This window comes from Bombus vancouverensis, chromosome 4 (genome assembly GCF_051014615.1).
Source record: "Bombus vancouverensis nearcticus chromosome 4, iyBomVanc1_principal, whole genome shotgun sequence".
Classification (NCBI taxonomy): Eukaryota; Metazoa; Arthropoda; class Insecta; order Hymenoptera; family Apidae; genus Bombus; species Bombus vancouverensis.
In genome coordinates, this window is record NC_134914.1 from 17,671,104 (window position 1) to 17,679,068 (window position 7,965).

At 46.6% G+C, this 7,965-nt stretch overlaps 1 protein-coding gene across 1 annotated transcript in view; it reads right to left on the bottom strand.

Moving 5' to 3' along the window:
- Window positions 1-6,753, bottom strand: part of LOC117166620 (uncharacterized) — a 46,358-nt gene extending 39,605 nt beyond the window's left edge. The window contains exon 1 of the mRNA XM_033350742.2: window positions 5,618-6,753. The gene's annotated coding sequence lies outside the window, so the exon portion shown is untranslated. The remainder of the gene's footprint in view (window positions 1-5,617) is intronic.
- Between the last annotated feature and the right edge of the window lie 1,212 nt (window positions 6,754-7,965).

Consider the following 7,965-nt stretch of genomic DNA (forward strand, 5'->3'; position numbering starts at 1 on the left):
GAATTACCAGCGCCAACACGTGTACACGTGTATCCCCTTGTTGCGCGTTCACCGCGGCCATTAAAGCCGCGGCTTTAACTGACCCCGGTGGAGCTTCGCCGATATATTTTCCGTAGAGGCTAGTAAACGCTGCAGTAAGTTGCCCGCGGATCCGTCGATCCTTTACAGTCCTCGACCGTCCGAGTGAGCTCGCTTCGTCTGGAAATGGCCTGGAGACTTCACGCCAGATTATACACGGAATATATAGAATATATACGGTCGCTGTTATCGCTGACAGTTTACACGATTTTGATAGCTTCAGACCTCGACTTTGGCAGCCTGTGTGTTACACACGGCAGACAAAGTAAATTATAATTTACTTCTATTTGTCGGATATTTGTCGTTTCCTGACACGATACGGTAGGTAGTTCGTACGTGTAGGAAACTTAAGATTGCAAAAACCCAGATAGCGTACAGGATTATTCAAAAATGTAGTCGTCGTTGGAACGAGATAAATGTCTACTTAAATAAATGTACTACTATAAACAAACGTCTATCGATTTGATCGAGCCTCTAGAAACGTACAAATACGCGTAAAATTATTATTACTACGCTGTGCCTGCCTGTGAATTTCAAGTCACCGCGATAATCCTATCTCTCCGTCTTCTAATACGAGACTCTGCTCTACGCACTGGGATCTGTAGACTATAGATAACAAGAAAACAAAGAGCCAATCGTCAAAATCTTCCCGTCGCTGCAACTAGGAGACAATCAATCATCTAATCAACGACTCAAACTCTAATTACGTGCGGAAGCACCCTCGAAGTTCCTCCTTGAAGGCTGGAAACCGAGGAATTCCATTAAAGTACAGGCTCGTTCCATCGAGGGAGAGCTGCAAGAAAATACAGGGTAACTCGATCCCGCGGCCAGATCGAACAAAGCGGCGCTATTCGTGGCTCGCGAGGGGGAACGAACTGCTCGATATCCTTTTTTCACCGGAAACGGGACCACGTACCGCTGGCTGGTCGCGGGTGCTCTTATTAAAGCGAGGCACGCTGTAATTCTCCGCGATCCGCGTTTCAAAGCGCGGTGAGCTATAACGATTTCATTAGTCGTAGGTTCACGACGCGGAATTCCCCTGCACCGTCTTTGCGAATCGTTTCATCGCGAGTCCCGACCCGGTTCACGGCCAATGAAAATGCGATCGGGCTTCTGCTTCAGACTCCTCCTCTACTTTACTCGTTTTCTGCCTCCACCGAACACCAAGCCGATTAATCGTCGACGAAAGCCTGCTCGAACGCTTATCGTGGAAAATTTCTATCGATACATTATTACGCGCGTTATAGGAAACTTTCTGAAATTTCGTTAGCTCCGCAACGAGACGCAACTACCAATCGTGATTACGATAGTACGATTTGACGATAGTACATCCTCGGATTCAGAGCTAATGAGATTTCAATGTACTTTTAACACGGTGTATACATAAATATTAGATAGAAAATATTGGATAGAAATATGCTTGCGAGCCGCTGTACATGACCCGCGTACAATTTCAAACTTTCGTAAGATCCGAAGAATTTAACCGTAATGTTTCTGTTTTTCCTTTCCGGCGAGATAAAAAAGTTATCAGCGTATTCCTGGAAGAAAGCATATTGGTACTTTGAAACTCGCAATTCTTTTGGTTCATAGGCATTTAACGGAATAGGTGTTCCAAAGAAAAGGAATAATTATCATTGGCGATGAGACAGCTGCCTGGTGAAATAGCTCTGAAGCTAAGCATTTCGCTAGCATGGTCGCAGAATCGGTGTGCCGGATCTTCATGCACAATGAACGCGAGCGCAACGAGTTGCCGCGATGATGCGGTTTCCTGCCGGAAGAGTTGACCAGGGTATCGTAAAGAAGTTGGTAGAAGCTTGGAAAATGTTCACCGGGATGCCACTTTTGTCCCCTGCGTGGCCAAAAGAAATTGAATCTGTAGTTTCGCTGGTAACGTCGACACCTGACAACGAGTTCAGTGGATATCTTGAAGCCACCTTGGAGAAGGCATTAAAAAAATCAAGCAGCTAACAAGATCGTAATACGAAACAGGGGATCTATTAGAACGTTCAATCGCTTTTCCAGCCACCGCCTACGGTAATTTAAAGTTGGCTAGCTTTCTATAAATTATACTTAGAATTTCGCCATTGGTATAATTGAATTTCATAGACTATTCTCTGCTACTTAAAAGGAAGAACATAAATTCTCGTCTCTGTTGAAGCCGGCCATGTGACTACCGAATTCCTGATGGAATGTTAAAGTTCGACATCCGTGAAAGGAAACCATTTCTCAAGGAAATCTTCGAACGGTAACGATAACGGAAGAAAAGAAGGGAAAAGAAAGGACGAGAAGGAAGTTTCGCAGAGACGTAATAACTCTGGCAAAGATTAGACGGATAAGAGAGAACCGTCGAGACGTCCACTTCGCGAGATAAGATTCGGCGGAGACGACGCTTTCAAGGCTTTCGTATCGATAATGCAACTTTGACCGACCAGTCGTACAACATCGAATCGCTCAATTACCTGGTCCAGGTATAAACCGTGCAACGAGTCGCATACGCGGCGCAAAGGAAATGGGAAAATCGACCGACACCGAATCCTGTCCGAGCGATCGTTCTGCTGTCGGCCGATCCATCTTTTTCCTGTCAATTCTTCTGCCATGCCGATCGCCTTTGCAAATTCCCGGAATATCAAACAATTTTACGACACAAAGGCACAGTAAGACCGACGAATTGAAGAAATACCCCACTTTGCACCCAAAATCCATCTCTGTACCCGATGAACGTGTCGATGCTCGTTGACGATCCTTGTACGTTATTTCGATAGAGTTTGACAAGAATTCGTTGATTCCCAAAGTAATTTGCGACACTGGTGACCACTGACGTCTGACTACTGCTTGGGATTGAGATTCGCGAACAGGGGAAACCTCGTGGTTGTCGATTGTTCAAAGCACGTTACGTCGGACGTGTGTTATAAGCAAAAGCTTGCATCTCGATTTCGTACGATCGTTGTAGAAGTCGCAATATTACAGGTAAGAGATGTGTACGTATTACACGACCGTTTCAGCTAAAAAAAGAAATTGGTACCGATTAGAGAACATTTTCGATTTCTGGTTCGTTAAATAGACTTTCAGTGGCGTGATGGTCTCGAAAGGAATGTAATTAGTCTTACCGGTATAGCGATTTAATTGGCGAAGGTAAACGCGCCTAGCGTCCACGAGTTAACGTTTCTTCAAACGAACTCGAAGGATGGATCTTCAGGAGGTGGAAGAGCGAGAAGCGCGAGGATATCGTAAAGATTTATGGCTGTTGAATCGACGTGGAAACACGCTGTCACGGAACGCGGAATCCATCTTGGAAACTCGTACACGAACTGAAAAATGCTTGCAAACTGTCGACAGACACCAGGAATAGGTGAATCGGAACAGGATTAGGCTAGTTTCCAAGTCAACCGAACGGACAGCCTAGCCGTGCCGCGCGACACTTTCTCGACGACTGGCCTCTAATGATCGCTCGCATTTGTCGAATTTAATTCCGGATACTCGATCTCTAAATGCCTCGGGGCGAGACGAAAGCCAGCTGCCGATGGAATCGATTCGAACATATCCCTGCCGGAGTTCAAGAGGTTGGATAGTTATCGGAAACGCGGCTAAAAACGATAGTAGCTGTAGGAGGGGAATGAAATACTATCTTGACCCTATTTACGAGCCAGCCGGTTCGTAGATCCTTTGCCCATCAATCGAACGCTTGAACCAGCGTCTAGTAAAATACAGTTTCTTTGATTGCAACTAAATATATACGTATCGGAAAACTGAAGCACACGTTGGACGTTTAACCGTTTCGTAGAGAGACAAGTCCGTGAAAATGTTCTACGACGAGTAATAATAAGATTATTCGATAAATATTCTTGGCTATGGCTTTAAACGAATTATTTCATTTCAGATCGAATGGTGGACGATGTCGTACATCGATGAGACGTAGGTCCACAGCGTGTAGAATAATTGGCGAAGACAATGCGTGCATGGCAAGCGAGGAAGAGATTGACAGGGCCAAGAAACGGCCCGTTAAAAGCACATTGGAAATCTCGCGCGCGTGTATATACCTCGCAAGCGACGTTAATCCATTTGCAGATAACCGTGCTCGCTGGTCGCTTAACCGTAACAAACTACGTAGCCCGTCTCTGTTTCCTCTCTGCTCAGACAAAACGACGACAAAACCCGGTTCTTTCGCGAATTTTACAATCATCTGGCGAACGTATCCTCTGCTCGAAATCCCTCGAGCTTTAAACGTCGATCTCCGATGGTGAGATTTCCACGCGAGAGTAAGATGTAATCTAATCAGAGAAAGTAAATTGCGTGTGAATGAAAAATGTACTTCGTGTTTAGTGGCACCATTAACGATTATGGCCATGAATCGAAGAATACCGTCCGTGGGAAATTATACCAGTAGAAGAGATTCTTTATAGTTCAATGGTTTGCTATAAATGGACGTTAATTGGAAGATATTACGGTAGATCGCAGCGTACTCGGTTACTGTTCGTTGCTACGTAATTCTAGTTAACTACTTTTGTTTGTTAGTCTTGCAACGACACGGAAGGATACATTGAAAATATGCAATTTCCTCTTTTATAGATCACACTAACTACCATCAACTACGATCACTTGCTGGCAAACAATTACAACGAATATGAAAAGTCACGCAAGAAACCACGAAAGCCGAGTAACGATTCAACCTCTGGTAGTTCGCTACTGCAAGCTTCGTTGCCACCGAGTACACCCAGTATTTTCAATTTCGAATATCATTTCACGGCACGTTTAACTCGTCGCAGACGTACTACATTTCACGCGTGTACAAGTTAACGGGCTTCGATACACAACGGATGCCTATTTTTCCGATTTTCATGCGTTTCGTTCGTTTCTATTTTGTGTCAGAAGCAAAGCTGCCTATGTCTGTCTGAAAGCCGAGCCAGCCATCACAGGATTTACAGATAAATCCATTTGACCAAAGATAATCACGATGGCGGACGGACAACTTGATCAAGCCTCGACGATCTTGGTCCGATACTTTTTTTTTTATTTCTTTCCCTTATTTCTCTCTCCCTTTTTAGTTCGCAGTTGCGCAATCTTTCCCGTGCTTTGAACGGTCTCGTTTCACCGTCTGCTCCGCTCCTTCGAGCAGATTTATTCTATTTATTCGCTCAACCTCGAGGGAAGTCGGCCGATTACGTCGAAATTCCTTCTCCAAAGCCCTCCGATCCGACCCCTTTCCAATATAGCTATCTCTCTTTCGCTCTCCTGTAGCCGAGGTTCGAGTGTTTACTCGCGTGTTCGAGTTCTGTCAGTATCACACGCTCTCCGCCAAACAAATCGATCGTCTCCTATCGCCGCCTCTTTTCGCCGATTTTCGCCCGCCTTTCGACTCGACCGATCCCCCGGGACTACCGAGGCTTCTGCGATAGACGCAAGAAAACAGGGGGAGCGTAGCAAGATCCAACCACTTCGTGCCAATGTCTTCGAAGAAACGTACGGATATTTTCTCGCGGATTCGACCAAAGTTCCTTCGAGAATTTACCTTAAACGAAATGGCAATGTTACGTGTACTTACATGTCCAAGGATCGGCCACGTTGAACGACCGGCTTAGGTACGAAGTTCTCGTCGCCTGGTGCGAGGAGGATCGGCTTGGCAACCGATGGAGTCGCGCGTGTGAACGTCCTTCGACACAACGTGCACGCTATCCGGGCCTCACAGCCGCGTCTTCCCTTCTATTGCGGCGTCGCACCTCCTCATCTCGCCGTCACTTGCCCACGCAGAGATTCTTCCTCACTTTCCACCAAATATCCCAAGAATCTTTTAGTCCTGGACGCACGAAAATATACAGAATATTCTTTCGGTTTCCGTTTCAAGGTTGATCAACCGATGAATCGTCGAAAATGTCGACAGCAAACAGGCCAGGGTGTCGCGTTCCGAACAAACCCCCTCCGCTTCCCACGAATCAGTCTTGTCCGCCGCTGCGTCGAGACGCGAGAAAACAGAGGGTGGAAGGGTGGCGAGACCGCGATGAAAGGGCAGGTCAGTGCGTCGCCGGAGGATACAACCTGCCGAGATCAGTCACGCTGTCGAACATACGATATCCTTCTGCACACGAAGCAGCCAGTGACACACGCGATCCTCGTCGGTAAAAATGACAAAACAAAGGTGTACAGATACTGGTTCACTCTAAACGCGACAAACGACGACGAGGACACCGAGAAGAGGAACGAAACGGTGGACGAACGACCGAACGAACGAGGCGGCTGAAAGCACCGGAGAAAGAGTAGGAGTAGTGCGAAGAAGCAACGGCGAAGAGGGGTGTACCAAGCGATAGTCCAAGGTGGGGGAACGATTTGGGTGGCGGGCGACGACTGGGGGTGGCTCTGAAGCCCGGTGGTTGTGCTCTTGCTCTTGCTCTTGCTCTTGCCTGCCTGCCTGCCTGCCTGCCTGCCTGCCTGCCTGTCTGTCTGTCTGCCTGCCTGCCTGCCTGCCTGCCTGCCTGCCAGTCTGCTTCGCCTACCTAAAGGCTTGCCTGGCTATCTGGTTGCTTGGTCGCCAGCTAGCTCGCTTTTGCTTGCCTCGCTTTTGCCACTCTACCTCCACTCTCTTTTTCTCTCTGTCTCCGTTACACTCGTCGTCTCACTCTCTCTTTGTCTGAGTATGTCTCTTTGGTTGCGCAGGACCCGCCGCGCGACCCGGCCAAACCCAGAACCCGGCGTATAGGTACCGCGGGCTCGCATTCGAGCTCCAGCCACCCCAGCTGCTCTATCCCCACCAGACCAGTCAACCCCCTCGGCCAGTGATGTGTCGACTGTCCTCCGGACCACGTCGAAATGTAAATTCAAGGATTTCTGTTACTGCCTGTTATAAGAATTGTCTTGTTTAATTATTTGTAAATTACATGCGCTAGTAACTGTGGATTATTTGAAAATTACAGCAATATATTGCTACTAGCGAATCAATTCCATTTACATTGATAAAAGGGATGATAGAAGATCAATGTATCAAGAATCTTTAAAAAAATTTTTTGAAAAACGTTTTATAGGAGTTATGAGATTGGAATTAGAGATGAAAATTTGAGATACGTACATGAAGAGCAACTTCAGCGATGAATTAGTACGATTTATGAACGACGGAGCGTCGAGGGGCGGAGGCGAATGGACGATTAACGACAAGCTAGCGGCGCGGCGATAGGCCCGTGTCATACCGGGGTGTATTAGTAAAATTTTATTTCGAGCACTCGAAAACCGGCTATTACAGTCTGGAAAAAAGAAGGAACGGCCGAGGCTGCTCGAGGTGAAGACGTTGCCCGTCCTACTTTTCTTCCTCGCCACTTCTGTGCTCCCCGTTATTTCTTGTTTCTCGTCGGCTGAACGCTTCCCCTCTCGAATAGCCTGCAATCAAATACGTGCGCGTAAATGGACCATTTCCAGTCGAGCCGAGAATTTTAGGCCATTCGAGGCGAACGTTGGCGAAGATAATTAAAAGAAAACCGCAACACCATCGATATTCGAGCTTGGCGAATATTTCACGCATAAATTCAGTGGACATGGAAGCAAAGAGACACGATTTTCTTCCAGACAATTAATTAAGAAGAATAATCAGCCGTTTGGAGGGATAACAATTATCGATATCAGAATGATATTGATAAAGCATTGTTAAACGATTCGAGCGGGAATTATCGATTGCGAGTCGCGGCAGTTCGCTTCTCTTGAATTAGTTAGACAACAAGCCACAAAGCTGGGCTTCCCTCTACCTCTACACTCCTCCCTACCTTCTCCACCTGTGATGCTAAGTAATTGCTGCAACGAAATGTTACTTGTACAAATAAGTCGTTATCAGAAATGGTCTGATCCACTGGGGAGGAACGGCAGGAATCACAATTTGCGTTATCAAACTCTAGTACCTGGAGAATAATACAA